Below are 21632 nucleotides of genomic sequence, written 5' to 3'. Positions count from 1 at the left end.
ATCAATGCCTATGGCACGGTGATACCAAAAGCAAAAGCAAGTAAAATTGTATTCCTTTAAAATTTCCTCTTGTCAGTTTGGACTCACATTCTAGCTAACTAAGCCCTCATTGAAACTGAATTCTATCATCTAATCCAGCACTCTATGCTCTGTCTTCTGCAGACAATCCATCCTTTGGGCTGGTCATCTCTTTTTTTGTTTGTTTGTTTGTTTTTTAAGATGGAGCCTCGCTCTGTTGCCTAGGTTGGAGTGCAGTGGCACAGTCTCAGCTCACTGCAACCTCTGCCTCCCGGGTTCAAGCAATTTTCCTGCCTCAGCTTCCCAAACAGCTGGAACTACAGGTGCGTGCCACCACACCTGGCTAATTTTTGTATTTTTAGTAGGGACAGGGTTTCACCACGTTGGCCAGGCTGGTCTCGAACTCCTGACCTCAGGTGATCCACCTGTCTTGGCCTCCAAAGTGTTAGGATTACAGGCGTGAGCCACAGCACCTAGCCAGGGCTGGTCATCTCTTAGTGTCTGGCTGTCAGTGCCCCTGCCTGATGATATCTGTTCTGTTGCTGTCTGCAGAACAGAACCACAGAGGGAACTTTGGTTGAAAACAGTCAGCAGCAAGCCTGAGGCCAGGGCCATAGAAAGAAAGCCAAGGTTTAATGGAAACATGAGTCTGAAATAAGTAGACAGCCCGGAACCCAGGTGGTTATGTAGTTAATGTTATGTGACCAATATAGAAAACTTGAGACTATCAGCTCAGTAGCTCTGAGCCTTCTTTAGCTTGACAGTGCTGGGAAGGTATCTGAAAATAATTTAAGAAAAGTATTCGGGCCAGATGCGGTGGCTCACACCTGTAATCTCAGCACTTTGGGAGACTGAGGATCACCTGACATCAGGAGTTTGAGATCAGCCTGGACAACATAGTGAAACTCTGTCTCTACTAAAAATACAAAAATTAGCCAGGCATGGTGTCACATGCCTGTGGTCCCAGCTATTTGGGAGGCTGAGGCAGGAGAATCGCTTGAACCCAGGAGGCAGAGGTTGCAGTGAGCTGAGATTGTGCCACTGCACTCCAGCCTAGGTGACAGAACAAAACTCTGTCTCAAAAAAAAAAGAAAAAAAAAAGAAAGAAAGAAAAGAAAAAGAAAAAAGAAATGTATTCAACCAATATTCAACTCATTTAAATGAGTTGTAGAGTGGCATATGATTACCTTAAACTTTACAATTTGCAGAGAATTATACATCATCTAGGATAACATTTTCCACATATCCAACTGCACCATCATTTGCAGCATCAGACCCAGAGGAGTCAGGTAGCATGGTGCCTTCTCCCTCCCTCCATCAGCTCCAGGGCTCACACATCTAACTGGCCCTGGGGCAGGGAAGGTCACCTCTCCTCCGACCCTGATTGAGGTGTTGAGACAGTTTTTTCTCACCAGGCCTCCATTAGCAGAAGCAGCCACCTTTCTGAGCAGTTCTGCAAGCATGTTTCTCTCTGCCAACCTTGTCGAGAACTGGCAAACCTTTTCCCCTAAAGGGCAGTAGATGAAAAGGGTCACCATGAAAGGCAGATCGTACTTGGGAAATACCAAAGAGCACCTAAAATCACCTTATGTACCCCCAGAGATATGTGTGTCCCACTGACCTTTGGGATACACCAAGTTGCAGCATATATTCTGGAGTGGAGAATCATCTAATTATTCCATCATCCCATCCCCATCCTCCCAGACCAAAGACCTAAAAATCTTGAGAGCAGTAAGACTGCACAGTAGAAACCACATTAGAAACTTATTGCATTTGTCACCTCTGAACCACAAAGTAGATTTTTTTCTATCCTAGTTAGAGGCATGGAGCTTTACATATGACAAACGTTCTCTCATTTGTTACCCTGCCCACCAAGTTCAGTAGGTCTCTACATGATTGGGCTCTCTTTACAAAGCAACTTAAACAAATTATGATATCAAGGAGAGATTCCAGTGATGAAGAACAGCCTGTTTTTGAATGTACTCCCCCAAATGCAGGCACAAGATGAATTTCATATTGGGATGACTTAACTAACCTGTCTTGATTTCAGAGTCACTATGTCTGTCTACATTTAAAACAGATAATTATCTTTTAACTAGGCCAAAACATTCAGGTTACAAAAGGTCACAGTGAAAAGTTAAGTTCTTGTCTCTGCCGGGAGCAGGCAAGAGCCCCACCCTCCTGGGCACTGCTGCAGCTGCCCAAGTTGCGGCTGTAGACCCAGGCATCTCTGCACTCTCTGGGGCCAGGAAGGGCCCCCTTGTTCCTGCAGGCTCAGAGGTGTCTGTTCCCACTGCCTGGTCTCTCCCTGCTCCTGGCACCCACTCTGATCTTGGAACAAGGTTGAGATCAAGCCTGGATGCTGTCACAGCCCAGCCAGGTTGTGACACAGCAGCCCCCTGCTGTGTTGGCCCCCTCTGGATTTTGGGCACTGATGAGTACAGGAGGGAGGCTGAGGTGGGGGCTGAGGGCAGCTTGATGCTGGTCTGCAGGCACCCCTTGGCACAAACAGCCTGGCATGCCATGAACTGTGGCAAGAGGCAGAGAGGCTCCTGGGCAGAAGAAGACAGGTCTCCAGTGAAGCTCTACCTTCAAGCTGGGGAGAGCCTGAAGCCTGATGGCCAGGCTGCTGGTCCCATGGACCAGAGTGGAAACTTGTGGTGCTTTTTCTGGGCCTGCCCATGGCTGCCTACGGACCAATCAGCATGCACATCCTCTGCTCTGAAGCCCATAAAAACCCCAGACTCAGCCAGACTTGGGGACATGACAGGACTACCAGTGGTGAAGGGGAGCTACTGACCCCAGGGTTTCCTCTTGGCTGAGAGCTGAAGATACAATGTGATGACCAGCTGCAGAGAGGAGCTATCCACCCCAGGGTCTCCTCTCTGCTGAGAGCTGAGCAGATGTCGGGACTACCAGCTGCAGAGAAGAGCTACCCACTCCAGGTTCTCCTCTCTGCTGTGAGCTGAATCTCATCAGGACATCTTGCCTGTGGAGAGGAGCTACCCGATGCAGGTCTCCTCTGAGCTGTTCTGTCACTCAGTAAAACTTCTCTTTGCCTTGCTCACCCTCCACTTGTCTGCATACCTCATTCTTTCTGGACACAGGACAAGAACTTAGGACCTGCCGAATGGCAGGGCTGAAAGAGCTGTAACACAAACAGGGCTGAAACATGCCCCTTGTTTGCCACATTGCAGGTGACAAAAAGGAGAGAAAAGAGAAGGAGAGAAGAGCTGTGGCCATTTGGGGAGCCGAGATCTAGGAGCTCCCTGAGCCAGGGCTGTGATACTCTGTTTGGAACTCTGGGGTTCCTGGCATCTCCAAGCTTCTGGGCACCACTGTGTTCCCTGGTGCCAGCCATGGAAGCTGCTTGCAGTATGCCTGGTCCAGCTGCAGCCTCCCAGGGAGCCGGGACCCATGCCAGCACCTGGAGCTGCCCACTCTGCCATAGCTGGTGTGCCTGGTTGTGTGCAATGGCCAGACCCTACACTTGCTCACACACCCCTTGCTGCTCCATGCCTGGCTTGCCCTTGGCAGGCAGTGGGCTCCAGGTCAATAGCGCAATATGAGCACAGCCTACCAGGCTGAGCAGCCAGAATGAGCCCAGTGGGCCTGAGCAAAACTCAGGCAAAAAAAAGCCACTGGCCTCAGAAGTTTCCAGCTGGTGAAGTGACACCCCAAGAATCCCATGACACAGGCCGGGCATGGTGGCTCATGCCTATAATCCCAGCACTTTGGGAGGACAAGGCAAGTGGATCACGAGGACAGGAGTTCGAGACCAGCCTGACCACCAACCTGGTGAAACCCCGTCTCTGCTGAAAATACAAAACTTAGCTGGGTGTGGTGGTACACACCTATAATCCCAGCTACTTAGGAGGCTGAGGCAGGAGAATCACTTGAACCCAGGAGGCAGAGGTTGCAGTGAGCCGAGATTGAGCCATTGCACTCCAGCCCAGGCGACAGAGCGGGACGCCATCTGGAAAAAAAAAAAAAAAAAAAAAGAATCCCATGATACTAAAAATACAAATAATTAGCTGAACATGTTGGCACATGGCTGTAATCCCAGCTACTTGGGAGGCTAAGGCATGAGGATCACTTGAGCCCAGGAGGCAGAGGTTGCAGTGAGACGAGATGGCACCCCTATACTCCAGCCTGGGTGTCAGAGTGAGACTCTGCCTCAAAACAGAAAAATAAATAAATAAAAATAAATAAATAGAAGCACAACTGATCACTGACTTCTCTAACAACAAGTTCCTCCCTTCTCAAGCTCCCTTTCCCCTGGCAATTGATGTTAGTTAACTGGAGAGTGAGCATTCTATCAAACTCCCTTTAGAGTCCAGAAGATAAACAGCTAGGCTTTCCTGTTGGTGACAGCTGCTTTGCAGATGCCAAAATCACCTCCAAGATCTTTTATTGCATTAAAAAAATGATCCCAGATGCTGCTTTCCACAAACTTCATAGATGGTTTTTCAATATATTAGTCCACAAAGTGGAATCCATTATCACATTCATTTATTTTTCATGAGGTGCTGTAACAGGAATCCTGGATTCAGCAAGTGAAGCTGAAAGCCATGTAAATAATGTATGTTAAGTACAACTGATAGGCACCATTGTCATCTTGACATCGCTGAGAGTGTTAAAGAGGCATACATGTGGCAACATGATCACATTCTTTATCCTTCTGCCAAGAGACTGGTAATGAAGGGACTGAAGGTGAACTTTTAATTTTCAACTTAAGTGAGTGGTTCTCCAGCATTAGTGAGTAGAAAAACCATCTGCAGGCGATTCCTTTTTTTTTTTTTTTTTTTTTTTTTGAGACAGAGTCTCAGGCTAGAGTGCAGTAACATGATCTTGGCTCACTGCAACCTCCGCCTCCTGGGTTCAAGCAATTCTCTTGCATCAGCCTCCTGAGTAGCTGGATTACAGGCGTGCACCCACACCCAGCTAATTTTTTTGTACTTTTAGGAGAGATTGGGTTTCACCATGTTGGCCAGTCTGGTCTCAAACTCCTGACTTCAAGGGATCTGCCCACCGTGGCCTCCCAAAGTGCTGGGATTACAGGCACGAGCCACTGCTCCCAGCCAGGTGATTCTAACTCAAAAGGTCTCTCTCTTTCCCACCCTTCCTTCCTTCTGACAAATCTCTTTTATTTTTATTTTTGGCTTCCCAGAAAGTATCTCACCAACAAGTATCTTTTAAGCACCTGCCATGCATCAGACAATGTTTGGGCCTCATAATCTGCATGTTAACAAGCCCTCTAAATGATCTTTGGGTAGGTGGTTCAAAGAACACATTGTAGAAGCTGGCCTAAAGAAACCTGTAATTGATACTGTGGTTATCTTTAAAAAAATTTTTTTTTAAATTTTCTTTCTTTATAAAATAGAGATGAGGTTTCACCATGTTGCCCAGGATGGTCTTGAACTCCTGGGTTCAAGCAATCCGCCCACCTCAGCCTCCCAAAGTGCTGGGATTACAGGCATGAGAAACTGTGACCAGCCAATACTGTGGTTACCATTCATTTTATCCAGTTCCTCAACCCCTACAACAGATGCTATGTTGTGTTTAGGTACCCACCCTTCTCTGCTCAACCATGTGCTTCAGGAGAGGATGGTCACAGACCCAGGGGGTAGATCCTGATTGTTCAAAGGCAATCATGGTCTTCCCATTTCCCATTGTAGGGACCGGTTTAGATAAGGCCATGCGATGCAGCTCTGACCAGTACAATGGGGGAGAAATCTGCAGGGGGTTTCTGGGAAAGATTTTCTTGCTCCTAATAAAAGACATACAAGAAAATATGGTCTTTTCTTATTCTGAATATGGTTGTATCCAGATATGAAGGTTGGCACTAGGGCAGTCACCTTGCAACAAGAAGGGGAAAGCTAGCCCCCAAATGAAGCCTGCCCAGCAGGATGACAGAGCAACAAGATGGAAAGAACTTGGTTCTTGAAAATGTCATTGAGCCATGGAATTACCCAGCCCTGGAGCTGTCCTATTCTTGGACTTGTAGGTGTAGAATAACACATTTCCTTGTTTAAGCCAGATGGGCTTGGGACTCTTTTATACCTTCTGCTAAAAACATTCTGACTAGCATTGAATTTGCATGTGCACTTTTGATTCAGGGTTTAAGCTTTCTGTAATTCACTGTTAAATAATTGTAACAGTGTCTCAGGTGGGTTCCCTGGAAGCTGAGTCTGAGATAGGGATTTGAGTGCACATGATTTATTGAGGTCATGCTCTCAGGAGATTGGTAAAGCAGGAGGTGAAATAGAAAAAGAAAAAGGGAAGAGATGAGCAAGGATGTGGTTGCATGTGAAGTCTAGCTTTGGCCTGATCCATGGACGGTTCTGGAGCTGCATTGTTCAGTATGGTAGCCATTAGCCACATGTAGCTATTTAAGTTTAAATTAATTAAAAGGAGTTAAAATTTAAAGCTCTGTTCTTTAGTCACATGCCAGGTGCTCAATGACCACAGAAATTCATAGGTAAAGTCATCAGCCATATCAATCATAGGAGCCCGAAACTCACCATCAGTTAAAGGTATCTAGAGAGAGTACCAATTGTGAGTACGACCGATGGTATGTAAGCAGACATGAGCTGCATGCAATGCTATTGGCGGAGAGGTTAGGTAACACTCCTTTTTTGCTAATCCACGTTGGGAATTTAGAATCTCCCGAGACTGCTCCTAAGGAGCACCTTTATTTCCTAACAATCCGTACAGTTCAGACACATACCAACTATATAAACATATCTGATAGGCGGGTCACTCCAGTGATCCTCGGATTGCAGGGAGGACAACGGAGGCTCAGAGAGCAGACTCAAAGGGAGAAAGGGACCTGGCGTAATGAGTAAGAACTAGAAAAAAAGTGCCTGAATGTCAAAGAGAACTGGTGGGGACAGAGGTCTGACTCTGGACGGAACTTGAAGCTGCTGCTGGAACTGTCTCATCCAGCCACTGTGTCCTACAAGAAAGAAAGAAGAGGGTATATATTTTCACTTTTTCACTATGTTCATCTCACTTTTTTTTTTTTTTTTTTTTTTTGAGTCAAGGTCTTACTCTGTCGCCCAGACTGGAGTGCAGTAGTGCAATCTCAGGTCACTGCAACCTCCCTATCCCAGGCTCAAGCGATTCTCCTGCCTCAGCCTCCCAAGTAGTTAGAACCACAGACACGTACCACCACACCAGGCTAATTTTTTGTATTTTTTGTAGAGAGGGGGTCTCACCATATTGCCCAGAGTGGTCTCAAACTCCTGGACTCAAGTGATCTACCCGCCTTGGCCTCCCAAAGTGCTGGGATTACAGGCATGAGACACTGCACCCGTGGTGGCCTGTAATCTGGCACGGTTTGAAATCCAACCACCCTGCCCATCTCACTTCTATAGTATGTTTTTGTATGTTTTATGTCTGTCTACTCTTTGGTTATCTCTTCATATGACACCAACTTTGTAATGCCATCTTCTAGAAAGAGAATAGAAGATAATTCAGTCTTTCCTCTTACATGGTTGGCCACAATTTGTTTTTTGCTATTACTACTTTAATTTTATTTATTTTTTAAGACTTTAAAAAATTTTTGTGGGTACATAGTAGCTGTATATATTTGTGGGGTACATGAGATGTTCTGATACTGGCATGTGATATGAAATAAGCACATCATGGGGAATGGGGTATCTATCCCCTCAAGCCTTTATCCTTTGAGTTACAAACAATCCAATTATATTCTTAAAATATACAATTAAGTTATTATTGACTATAATCACCTTATTGTGTTATCAATAGTTTTTATTTTTATTTTACTATTATTATTATTTTTGAGACAGGGTCTTGCTCTGTTGCCCAGGCTAGAGTGCAGTGGTATGATCATAGGTGCAACCTTGACCTCCTGGGCTCAAGTGATCCTCTTGCCTCAGCCTTCCAAGTGGCTGGGACTACAAGTTTGCACCATCACGGCCATCTAATTTTTTAATTTTTTGTAGAGATGGGGTCTCGCTTTGTTGCCCAGGCTGGTCTTGAACCCCTGGGTTCAAGTGATCCTTCCACTTTGGCTTCCAAAGTGCTGGGATTACAGGCTTGAGTCACTGTTCCCTGTCTATTATTCCTACTTTAGAAATATTTCTTTTTGCTTCACAACTTACTATGGGAAATGCCTCATCTTTACCTTCCTTCTCAGTTCTTTGATCAGGGGTTTCTTCTTGCCTGGAGGGAAGTCCTCAGATTTCCTAGCCATGTCCTCCCAGTAGCTGCTACCAGAGCACTAGCTGCTGGTTCAGCTCAGGTCAGGTCCTCATTGCCCTGTTCCGTCACTGGTTTGGTCCTGGGGGGTAAGCAGGAGGGGCTTGGGGGTGCAGGAGAAGTAACTATGAGCCTAAGTCATAGTCGCCCCTGAGCAGGAAGCAGAGGAGCTTCTCATTCAGATTCTTCTCCTTGAGGTCAAAGATAGAATCCAGAGGCTAACCCACATCACCCCTCAGGGCACACCAGCCCAACTTCCAACTGCTGGCACCTGCACCTTTGGCTAAGGGCTGTTCTCTGGTCACTGAAGCCCACTTTGCTCACCTGTGTGGCAAGCTGCAGATGTCCAGGAATTACTGTTCCTCCCCACAACTCCCAGTAGACTTCAGCTAATGATTAATGGAAATTAGTGTGTAAATACCAAAGCTCGTCGTTCTTTGGGTGGGATACCTGAGCACAAGTTGACACTGGCTCCCAGAGTTTCCCATCATGATTGAGCTCCATTTGTCCTCATGGTGATTGACTGGGTAATGCCCATGCCTCCTTTATTTGGCTGCCTTTCCTATACTTTCTCACTTCCCCTCCTATTGGTGTTTCTTTGTCTCTCAAATGAACTCCTTGCACTCTCAGCATCTGCTTCTGGGGGTACCCAACTAAGGCATTAGATGAAGTCTACAAGAGCAGTTGTCACTGGGGGCTGGGTGATTTGGACATAGTGCTGGCAGCCTGCTGCTTAGCCTAACCCCGAGGACCATCATCAGGGCACAGAGACTGGGGCAGCACACTCTGCGTCCACATCTTCTGCATGGTTAGTTTAAATCTGGAGTGAAGATTACTAGCAAATATATGGACCATACAACAAGCTACTTACTCCCATATCACTCTTACTTATTTATTTTTTTAATTTTTGTTTTTTTGAGACAGGGTCTCACTTTGTTACCCAGCCTGGTGTGCAGTGGTACGATCTCGGCTCACTGCAGCCTTGATCTCCCAGGTTCAAGTGATCCTCCTGCATCAGCCCCCAAGTAGCTGGGATTACAGGTGCGCGCCCCCATGCCTGGCTGATTTTTGTATTTTTTGTAGAGATGGGGTTTCATGATGTTGCCCAGGCTGGTCTTGAACTCCTGAGCCCAAGTGATTCTCCCACCTCGGCCTCCCAAAGTGCTGGGATTACAGGTGTGAGCCACTGCGCCTGGCCTTCCATATAATTCTTATCAGTTCTAAAACTGCTATTTTGTTCGCCGTCTGTTTGACTTCTGTGTTTTTCTCTCAATTGGTTCAGAACTTGAAAGTAGAAGGTCATTAATTGAGCCTCCTGAAACTGTTAAAAATAAGCATGGTAAGCTGGGCATGGTGGCTCACAATCGTAATCCCTTTGGGAGGCTGAGGTGGGCAAATCATGAGGTCAAGAGTCCAAGACCAGCCTGGCTAATAGGGTGAAACCCTGCCTCTACTAAAAATACAAAATTTATCCAGGTGTGGTAATGTGTGCCTATAATCCCAGCTACTAGGGAGGCTGAGGCAGCAGAATTGCTTGAACCCAGGAGGCAGAGGTTGCAGTGAGCTGAGAACATGCCACTGCACTCTACCCTGGGCGACACAGTAAGACTCCGTATCAAAATAATAAATAAATAAATAAGCATGGTGGAAAGATAGGACTTCAGGATGAGCACAATCCAGGGAGATTGGAAAGAGGATGGCTAGATGCTGGCCCCTGGCCTGAGGGAAGGAGCAAATCTATAGTCCACAAAGGAGGAGGCATAATGAGGTACTACGTAGAGTATGAGAATAAGAATTTAGAAATAAAGAGAAGGCAGAAGCCAAGTAATTGGAACACATGGGGATGCTGGATGTGATCCTGTTGAAACTAGAGCTCAATTATCAGAACTGGGTCACTGCAACCAGAATAGAGTAATCCATGCTGATACATAGCTTGTGAGGTAAGAGCTAGTCAAATGCTTTCTTAACAGGCTATGATTGGACCTAGGGGTGGGAGGCTGAGGCGCAGCTGAGGACATGGTAAACCCAGGTGTGGACAGACATTGAGGAAACAGGCTGGCAGGCTGGTACTGATTGGTTCTGCAATCAAGCATTTAAAAGACTGGCGCAATTCTATCCTTCTGGTTTGTTTTGTTTTATTTTTGAAATGGTGTCTCGCTCTGTCACCCAGTCTGGAGTGCAGTGGCATGATCTTGGCTCACTGCAACCTCTGCCTCCCGGGTTCATGCAATTTTCCCTGCCTCAGCCTCCCAAGTAGCTGGGATTATAGGCTCCTGCCACCATGCCCAGCTAATTTTTGTATTTTTTAGTAGAGACGGGCTTTCACCATGTTGACCAGGCTGGTCTTGAACTCCTGACCTCAGGTGATCCACCCGCCTCGGCCTCCAAAGGTGCTGGGATTACAGGCATAAGCCCATGTACCCGGCCTTATTTTTCTTATTTGTAAAGGGGCAACACTGTGCTTTATAAAGCCACAAAGGAAAATGCCATTCTTTAGTCCTTTTTCTCAGATTTTGCAGATATTAGACTTAAAAGCCTCCTTGCCTAACCTGTCTCTTTTGTCTTCTCTGTTGAGGTTCATGCATCACGACGAAATACCAGCTGCTCTAAATGACTTCAAATTTGCCTGATCCAAATGAGTTGCATACCAGGCATAGATGTCGGGACTTGGTCAGTTACGAACGACAGAAACCTGAGTAAAACCAGCTTACGCAGAAAGAGATTTTTTTTTTTATTCAGATAACTGGGAAGGATCCTGGGCTAGTTTAGAGGGTGGAAGGAAGAGCCCAAGAATCTAGGGCCTCAGAGACTTGAACTCTGAACTCAAGGTCAACCAGACTCTCTCTCCATTCAGTTCCCAAGCCAGTTTGTCACAACTTTTTTGACATATTTACCTTTTCCTGTCTTACTGCAGACAGAACTTTACAATACCTTTAATCTCCCCAGCAGCCTGAGTCACATGCTATCATGCAGCTCAGCCAGCTCAGGTCAGGTCCTCACTTCTCTGCTCCATCACTGATTTGATCCTGGGGGGTGATGGGAGGGGAATGCCAGCAGGAAGAGATCTGTGTATTGCATCCCTGGAGGACACTGATTAGTGCTGCTTGCATCTTATACCCATTTCATGGCCCAGCATGTAATGGACAATCAATAAATACTCTTGAATGTATGAGTAAGGCTTTCATAAATAATGTGACAGAGGCAGCTCTCATTGTTGTAAATTAATAAATTTTAGTTTACGTCTCTATCTGGAGATGCTGGTCCATGTGTGCTTGCTTCTGAGACATGTCTGCTGTCAGTGTTTTGAGGAAACAGTTTCTGAGTCTGCAAGCTTTGGTAAATTCAGAAGGTAATTAAATGCCACCCTTGAAGGTTTCCTGGATAACAGTCTGTTCTAGATGACCACCTAGACTATAAGCCTTTCCCTACTCAAATCTCTACACTAAGAACCTATTAATGAAACGTATACGTTTTTCAAACTCATGTTTACAACATCACAATGAAGTAATTATAGTCGGATAAGATGTTATTGTCTCCATTTAATAGCTAGGAAGGTCCAGGCATATATTGGGTAAGTCAGTGTTTTTCAAGGAATGTCTTCCAGAACACACAACTCCTAGGTGATTCATGAAAAGGCGTTCTGTGGTCAGTTATGATTGGGAAGACTCTGAGTGATTTCCAATATATGTTAGTATGCTAAAGGTTCTGAAGGAAGCAGTTAAGAACTCTATATGGGGCAGGTACAGTGGCTCATGCCTATAATCCCAGCACTTTGAGAGGCCGAGGTGGGAGGATCACTTGAGCCCAGAAGTTCAAGACCACCCTGGGCTTGTAGAGACCCAGTCTCTACAAAAAATTAAAAAGTTGGCTGGGCATAGTGGTGCTCACCTATAGTCCCAGCTACTCAGGAGTCTGAAGTGGGAGGATCACCTGACCTCAAAATTCAAGGCTGCAGTGAGCCAAGATCATGTTACTGCACTCCAGCCTGGGCAACAGAACGAGATGCTGTCTTTTTTTTTTTTTTTTTTTTTTGTGAGACAGAGTCTTGCTCTGTCGCCCAGGCTGGAGTGCAGTGGCACAATCTCAGCTCACTGCAAGCTCCGCCTCCCGGGTTCACGCCATTCTCCTCCCTCAGCCTCCCGAGTAGCTGGGACTACAGGTGCCCGCCACCATGACCGGCTAATTTTTTTGTATTTTTAGTAGAGACGGGGTTTCACCGTGTTAGCCAGGATGGTCTTGATCTCCTGACCTTGTGATCTGCCCGCCTTGGCCTCCCAAAGTGCTGGGATTACAGGCATGAGCCACCGCGCCCGGCCGAGATGCTGTCTTTTAAAAAAAAGCATCAACAGAGAAAGCTATATTAAGTAAAATCCATTTAACATTGATCAAAAGGATTTAGCAAAATTATCGGACCTTAAAACTGCTGTTTCTATATATATCTTCTCTTATTCCCTCCTGTTTTCACACAGGATCTGTCTCTTTCCACCTAAGGCCAATCTCTCCATTTATACCTAGGACCCTATTTTCCTTTCCATCCATTCTTAAGAATCTTCTATTTTTCAAGTATTCTCTCTCCTTCCTCATCCTAGGGGTGGTAGCAGCTCCCTGCTCTTGCTAATCATCACGTTTGATTTTCCAATACCTATTTAATTAGTTCCCCTTACTTGGTATGAGTTATGTTTTCCTGATTTGACCCTAACTGATGATGATACATGGAAATATCAGAAAATAGGGAATAGGGGGAAGGAGAGCATTTGAGAAACAGGCAAATTTTACTTGACTTGGTAGATTGCCTTGAAGTCAAGGTACCTCAGGGAAAGTAGAAGAGACCAGGAGGCAATGGCAGTAGATTGATGTCTATGAGCTCTTACCTAGGCATCATTCAGTTTCCTGTGAAAGCAGATGTCCTCCACACTAGCAGTTGTGGGGAAGTTGTATGAGTAGAGAAAAGGGCAGGTTACAGAGGACAGCCCATCTCCCTGTATATGAGCGATTCTCTCTGGTTGTTAGTAAGTCACAAATAAGTCAGTGCAGTCATCTAGTTGCCTGGGGTGGGGGTCAGAGGACTTGCCCCACAGCAAAAACCTCTTTATCTGGGAACAAGCTGAGCACAGCTTCTTTTGGCTGCATCTGTAACCTGTCCTGGGTTGGGCCAGCTGCTGAGTTGTCACAGTTTGTGGTTGGCGCCTATTGTTAAATGTCAATATTTTCACAGTCATCCCACACTGCTATGCTATGGCATTTGTCCTTTGGCCCCGGGAAGACAGGCAATTCTTTCATACATAATAGGAAAAGATAGAAGAGAGACTGTCTTTTTCTCTCAAAGAGTGTTCAAGTTAGTAGCAGGTTATTGTACTCTGAATAATGCCCTTTCAAATGGAGAAAAAATATAATTCTGAAATCATACACTTCTGGGACCATTAGAGACACCAGTTTACTGAGCATAACTTTTGCAAGATGATTTTGTAATGAAATGTCATCTTCAAAGTCTGAAATAAGTAAAATATATTTATTCAGAAAATGCATAAGTGTTTGTGTATATGTATTAAAATCTATTACCTTTAAAGCATCCCATGATCAAGACAGGAGATGAGAATTATACTGTGCTTGAAGTATAGACAACATTGAGTCCGAGAGTGTTGGGCAGACTTGAAGTTCCACATGTAAGAATGTCCTCAATCGAGGTGTCTCTGGAGTTTTCCGGAGGTTGAATCTGGAATGACCAGTTCTTGGGTGTGCCCTGTTGAGGAGCTAACTGGTGCAGGAGCTATCTGGGGTGAAATCACTACCCATGAGAAGAAAAGCCTCTCCTCTACCTTTCCCAGGCTGAAAAGACAGCTTGGCTTGGGGATGGCATGGGTGGAGCTTTCAGCTGAGACTTAAGGCCCAGCTCTCCTCCCAGTGTGAGGAGAGGGTGACCCTACCCTCTTCCTGCTGCCACAGGAACCATGGAGGGCAGCTGTTGAGGAATTACCCCTGACTGAAGGAGGGCATAAATGCTCATTCCCCTCTGAAGGTCTGTAAAGTGCAGACATAAACATCCCAGACTCTCAAATGTGAAATACTTGTCCTTTTGCACCTAGGTTCAAAAGTCAAGCCTAATTATTTTAATAATGCCCCAATGCCTTGAACTTCATCCATTCCTATAAGAGCCTAGCACCCCAGGAGAAGGAAACCTAGCACCCCAGAAACCCTGCTTGAGACAAATAATCCTCAGCTGGATTTTGTGGCTAATGCCCGTAATCCCAGCACTTTGAGAGGCAGAGGTGGGAGGATCAGTTGAAGCTAGGGGTTCAAGACCAGCCTGGGCAATATAATGAGATCCCATTTCAAGAAAGAAAGAAAAGAAGAAAGAAAGAAAGGGAAAGAGGGGAGAGAAAGAAAGTAAGAAGGAAGGAAGGAAGGAAGGAAGGAAGGAAGGAAGGAAGGAAAGAAAAAAAGAAAGAAAGAAAGAAAGAGAAAGAAAGAAAGAAAAAAAGAAAGAAAGAAAGAAAAGAAAGAGTATTGTAAAAATCCTTAGTGTTGAAAATAAAGTTTCATGATTAGGAAAATGTCAGTGAAAATACTTTATTTTTTAAGATTTAATTTTCTTAAATTGTAAATGCTACCCTTTAAAAATTATTGATGACAGAAAAAAATTTTCCTTCCTTCCTCCTCGGGAGGCAGTTCCTAGTAATAAGAGGATTTTTTTTTCTCTTTTTTTCTAAGCGCAAAATCTTTCTGTAACTTCCTCATAACAATTGCCTCTCCCGCACATGAGGACAGAGTTCAGTGATAAGTGTAGAAATGCAGGAGAGGTGGGGTGGAGAAAACTCTGCTTCAGGAAGGAAGAGACAAAGATGACCAAAGTCTCTGTACTGGGTAGAGAAGGCTGAGCCAAACAAGGCCAAAGTGTGCATGGGAAAGATTAAGACAGCAACCCAAAGGGCAGCAGGGAGAGTTGTTTGGGGAGAAAAGATACTTTTAATAAGATTATTCGGAGTAAATACTGTGCACTATACAATGTAGACTATGCCCTTTGTTCCTTATAGAAAACCTAGACTGTAGAAATTCTACATTCAAATTCTACATTTAAAAAATATCTATTTTTTAATAGTGTGTGGAAGAGTCTGTTTTCTTTTGGAGATTTGGTTCCAAGATTGAGACAAGAAGGGTATAGCTCCTGCCCTTGGGGCTCAGCTACATGTTGGCTACACAAAAGTATTAAATTCTCATGGTACAATTTCAAAACATACAGAAACACACAAAGTGAAAAGTGAAATTTTCAGAAATTTTCACTCCCCCACCCTCCAATTCTGATTAATTACATTGTTCAGCGTTAACCTATCCACAACTAATGGTTTGGTGCTTTAATGTTTTTCCTAAGCATTTATGGACACATATAATTGAATACTTGGCTCAAAAAGAATTCAAGGTTGAAAATAATTTTCCTTTAAAGTTTTGATGGTATCAGTCCATTGCCTACTTCTTCAGCATGTTAAAATTAATTTTTGAATAGTTAATACATGCTTGGGATATGAATTCAAAAGGTAAAAAGGATATAAAATAAGTCTCTTCACCACTGATCCTGCCATCTGCTTAGTTTCATCGCTGGTTGTAACTACTGTTACTGGTTTCTTTTTTCTTTTCTTTTCTTTTTTTTTTTTTTTTTAATGAGACTGCGTCTTGCTCTGTCGCCCAGGCTGGAGTGCAGTGGTACGATCTTGGTTCACTGTAACCTCCACCTCCCGAGTTCAAGCAATTCTCCTGCCTAAGCCTCCCAAGGAGTTGGGGCTATAGGCATGCACCACCACACCCAGATAATTTTTGTATTTTCAGTAGAGACGGGGTTTCGCCATGTTGACCAGGCTGGTCTCGAACTCCTGACCTCATGATCTGCCCACCTCGGCCTCCCAAAGTGCTGGAATTACAGGTGTGAGCCACTGTGCCCAGACTTTTTTTTTTTTTTTTTTTTTTTTTTGAGACAGGGTCTCACTCTGTCACCCAGGATGGAGTGCAGTGGTGTGATCTCAGCTCACTGTAGCTTCTACCTCCCTGGAGCAAGGATCCTCCTACCTCAGCCTCCAGAATAGCTGGGACTACAGGTGCACACCACAAACACAGCTAAATTTTATGTTTTTTGTAGAGACAAGGTTCTGCTATGTTGGCCAGGCTCAAACTCTTGGGCTCAAGTGATCCATCCATTTTGGCTGCCCAAAGTGCTGGAATTACAGGTGTGAGCTACCGCGCCTGGCCAAAATTGCCATTTTTGAAGTTAAAAAAAATCAGCAATTCCATGAGATTCAATCTAACATAATATGTACAACATATGCTTATGCATATAATTTTTAATCACACGGATGATAGCATCCTGTATACACTATAGATTTCTCACTTAACAATCTTGAGGTCTTCCCATACCCATATGTATAGAGCTGCCTCATTCTTTTTTTATTTTGTGCCTATTTATTAGTTTTCTTGCCTAACTATTATTATTCTAAAATTTACATACAGAAAAATTGAACTCTATGAGTTGTAATGCATGCATAAATTGTAATGCATGCATAAATGTAAGCTCTATGAGTTGTAATGCATGCATAAATTTGTGTACCCACCACTACAATCAGGAAACAGAAATAATTGAAATATATCAGTGTAACCTCCAACAATGACCAAAACAAAATATTACCAGTGCTTGAAAATCTCCTCATCTCCATTGCTATTCCTTTCCTATACCCCAAGACAATATTTTCCTTTACTTCTAACACAATAAATTAATTCTGGCTTATATGGAATTGTATATGGAATCATATACACTAAAACATCCTTTCATCTGTCTTTTTTTTGTTCACCATAATGTAAGATTTGTCTATATTGTCTTATGATTACTATAGAGCAATGAATTGCACCATATTTCACTACAGTATTTTTGATATAAAGAATTCAAAATAAACTTTTGCATAGATTGACAAACTATTTTTATTTATGGTGTCTGGATCTTATGTTATACTTAGGCCTTTAGCACTCCAAGATTATAAAATTATCTTACATTTTCTCCTAGTACTTTAATACTTTCTTTTTTTTTGTTTTAGACGGTCTCGCTCTGTCGCCCAGGTTGGAGCGCAGTGGCGCAATCTCGGCTCACTGCAAGCTCCGCCTCCCGAGTTCACGCCTTTCTCCTGCCTCAGCCTCCCAAGTAGCTGGGATTACAGGCGCCTGCCACCACGCCCGGCTAATTTTTTGTATATTTAGTAGAGACGGGGGTTTCACCGTGTTAGCCAGGATGGTCTTGATCTCCTGACCTCATGATCCGCCCGCCTTGGCCTCCCAAAGTGCTGAGATTACAGGCGTTAGCCACCGTGCCCAGCCAATAATTTCATTTTTTTCAAACTTAATTTCCACTCCCACCCCGCCACCAAAATATATTAACCTATTACCCAAACACTCATGTAATCCTTACAGGAATTATGGTGGATACAATTACATGTCTTTATTTTAGAGATGAAGACACTGAAACATACAGAAGTTATTTTCCCCAATGGCAAAGTTGGCATCTGAACACAGTCAGTTGACTTTAATGTCAATGTGCTTATTCATTACTCTATCCAGCCTTTCTACGGGAACCCATCACCCATTATCAACATGACTGGCAAGCACCTCTTTTAAAAAAACAAAAAAAAACAAAAAAAAAAAACAGAAACACTGTATTTAAATGTTTGCAAAAGTGAATTAGGTTACTTAGGAGTCTAATTAGCAAGTAGTTACTTAGTAAGGAGTAGGGAATTTGACACCTTCTCATTTCTATTTCATCAACAGTTCTCTTATCAAGGGACCTCATTCTTGAAATAAGATTTACTTATCAGCCCAGTGTTGTTTTCTCTTCAGATGATTGTTCTGATTCAACTTTTGAGTCATCAGCCACATAAATATTTCTGGAACATGTCATGTAAACAGATGCAAAACTGTTAAAAATTAAGTTGAACAGCTTAAAAATATTAGTAGACTGTGACTCAGAGAAGTGAAGTAAGTGTTAAACACAGCTGGAGACCAGGAAAGAGGGCAAGAAGGCCTGGAGTCACTTTCCAATTCTATCTCTGAGATCATATTACTACGGACAAGTAATTTTTTTTGTTCTTCTTTGTGTCTATTTGTCAAACAGAGCCAGTAAGAGTAAGAAGTAGCTCTTCATTTTTCCATAGTTTATTTACTTTCTGCCAATAATGGGAATTAAATTAACACCAAACTTTTTTTAATTTTTAAATTTAAATTTTTTTTTTTTTTTTTGAGACGGAGTCTTGCTCTGTCACCCAGGCTGGAGAGCAGTGGTGCAATCTCAGCTCACTGCAACCTCTACCTCCCAGGTTCAAGTAATTCCCCTGCCTCAGCCTCCTAAGTGGCTGGGATTACAGGCACGTGCCACCACGACAGGCTCATTTTTGTATTTCCAGTAGAGATGGGGTTTCACCATGTTGGTCAGGATGGTCTTGAACTCCTGACCTCGTAATCCGCCTGCCTCAGCCTCCCAAAGTGCTAGGATTACAGGCGTGAGCCACCGAGCCTGGCAACAACAAACATTTTAAAAAACCCTTTAAAGATAACTTATACTAGGCTGAAAAGTTGGCTAAATTCCAGAGGGTCTAAGTTTAGACTCTGATGTGTAGACCTTTCTTCCATGGGAGGTTTTCCAATGGTTTTATAATTGAAATTTACATAGCCTTACGATATTCTCTGGTAAAAGTAAATATTAGCAACATAACATTTTGAAGCATTCTGATGAAATATATTAAAACAATATAGTAATACAAATATTTCAATCTCTACATCTTTGTTACTTGTTACAACAAATGCCTCTCTCCTCCCACCTCCATGTCTTGAGTATAGCTATAATGGAAGGAAGTAAGAGCTGGGGTCATAGAATATGTGACACCTACCCTAAATTCAACCCATTTCCCCCCTCCCCCAACTCCCCTTGGAAGCATAAGCATCAAGATCCCCAGGGAACTGCAATCATTCCAGTCTGAGACCAGTAAAAAACGGAGAAGTGTCCCATAGCAGAGTGGAGATTTAGCAAAAGTAAAGAGACAATGAGAAGAACACACAACTTGGAAGATCAAGGGCTATTTTACTAAATATACTTAGAGGGAATTGTCCCTTAGGGTAAAAGGAAGAGCTAATATCTGGGTTACATGAATTGTATAATACAATGTGAAGGAACTCTGATAACATACACACTTAAGATGACATTTTAACATTGCTTATATTAAATAAATGGAAACTACAACAAAAGTAAAATACCATTCACCATCTTTTTGATTGACAAAAAATTAAAAATATATTCATAAAGGCATTTCCCACACTATCAGTAGAAATATATATTGCTATATATTTTGGAGATCAAGTTGTCATTAACCATGCTCATTGGATAGAACTCTCAATTATACTTCTAGAAATCCATTCTTTTCTTTTCTTTTTTTTTTGAGATGGAGTCTTGCTCTGTCGCCAGGCTGGAGTGCAGTGGCACCATCTCGGCTCACTGAAACCTTGGACTCCCTGGTTCAAGCGATTCTCCAGCCTCAGCGTCCCGAGTAGCTGGGACTACAGGCACGCATCACCATGCCAGGCTAATTTTTGTATTTTTAGTAGACCCAGGGTTTCACCATGTTGGCCAGGAGGGTCTCAATCTCCTGACCTCGTGATCCACCTGCCTTGGCCTCCCAAAGTGCTAGGATTACAGGCATGAGCCACCACGCCTGGACAGAAATTCATTATTTTCTACAGAAACATACACACTAGTATACAAACATTTATTTATAAAGTTGCTTACTGTAACAGTTTCTTTCCTTTTTTTTTTTTTTGAGACGGAGTCTTGCTGTGTCGCCCAGGTTGGAGTGCAGTGGCGAGATCTCCGCTCACTGCAAGCTCCACATCCCGGGTTCATGCCATTCTCCTGCCTCAGCCTCCCGGGTAGCTGGGACTATAGGCACCCACCACCACGCCTGGCTAATTTTTTTGTATTTTTAGTACAGATGGGGTTTCACCATGTTAGCCAGGTTGGTCTCGATCTCCTGACCTCGTGATCCACCTGCCTTGGCCTCCCAAAGTGGTGGGATTATAGGCATGAGCCACCGTGCCCGGCCTTCTAATAGTTTCTTATTAGCAAAAAATAGGACAGAAGCTAAATGCCTACCAATTAGAAATCTTAAATTATAATTCATATATAGTATAAAATACTATGCAGCCATTAAAGAGATTGAAATACATATACTGCCAGGCACGGTGGCTCACGCCTGTAATCCCAGCACTTTGGGAGGCCGAGGCGGGTGAATCACGAGGTCAGAAGATCAAGACCATCCTGACTAACATAGTGAAACCCCGTCTCTGCTAAAAATATAAAAAATTAGCTGGGCGTGGTGGCGGGTGCCTGTAGTCCCAGCTACTCGGGAGGCTGAGGCAGGAGAATGGCGTGAACCCGGGAGGCGGATCTTGCAGTGAGCCAAGATCGTGCCACTGCACTCCAGCCTGGGCGACAGAGCGAGACTCCGTCTAAAATAAAAAAAAAAAAAGAAATACATATACTGATTAGAAATGATATTCATGGCATATTAATTGAAGAAAGCAAGATATGGATTTTGTAGAATCAATTTTTCCTAAAATAAAACAATTAAAACTAAATATATTTATGTATAAGTAGATAATTAAATGTATATATTTCATATATTTTATGTATAGACAATTAAATGTATATATTTCATAAATACAGAAAAATTGAAAAAATGAAAACTGAATTACTAATAGAGGTTATTTGCAAGGACCAGATTATTTTTGTCACAGTGAGCATATTACTTCCGTAAGAAACGAAGATAAAAATTCAGTGTGATACATACATTAACAGCATGTAAGACTGAGGCTGTATGGAGGAGAGTATGATTAACTCCACTGGTATGTATGTGTTGGGGGTGGTTTGGGGAGTGGTATTAGAGAATGCCTGAAAGAGATAATGAAATGAGAGCACAGCGTTGTCCAGGGTAGAGAAGAAAAGTGGAAAAGGAGGAAAGGTACAGTCAAGGAGGACAATGAGTGTACTTCCATACTCATTACGATTTTCACAACTACTCTGTATAATTTGTAGACCAAAAAAAAAAGAAAGAGAAGCATGTACATAAAAGCAGGTTGTGGGCCGGACATGGTGGCTCACGCCTGTAATCCCAGCACTTTGGGAGGCTGAGGCAGGCAGATCACCTGAGGTCAGGAGTTCGAGACCAGCCTGGCCAACATGGCAAAACCCTGCCTCTACTGAAAATACAAAAATTAGCGGGGTATCCCCATCAAGCTACCAATGAGTTTCTTCACAGAATTGGAAAAAACTGCTTTAAAGTTCATATGGAACCAAAAAAGAGCCCGCATCTCCA

General features: G+C 43.5%; 1 protein-coding gene across 1 annotated transcript in view; it reads right to left on the bottom strand.

The window, feature by feature from the left end:
* Nucleotides 1-6566, bottom strand: part of LRRFIP2 (LRR binding FLII interacting protein 2) — a 177270-nt gene extending 170704 nt beyond the window's left edge. Inside the window, exon 1 of the mRNA XM_009201192.4 lies at nucleotides 6543-6566. The gene's annotated coding sequence lies outside the window, so the exon portion shown is untranslated. The remainder of the gene's footprint in view (nucleotides 1-6542) is intronic.
* Nucleotides 6567-21632: the final 15066 nt, after the last annotated feature.

The sequence above is a fragment of the Papio anubis genome, chromosome 2 (assembly GCF_008728515.1).
Source record: "Papio anubis isolate 15944 chromosome 2, Panubis1.0, whole genome shotgun sequence".
In the NCBI taxonomy this organism is placed as follows: Eukaryota; Metazoa; Chordata; class Mammalia; order Primates; family Cercopithecidae; genus Papio; species Papio anubis.
Note: the sequence above shows the minus strand (reverse complement) of the source record. Positions and strands in the feature narration are given on the sequence as shown.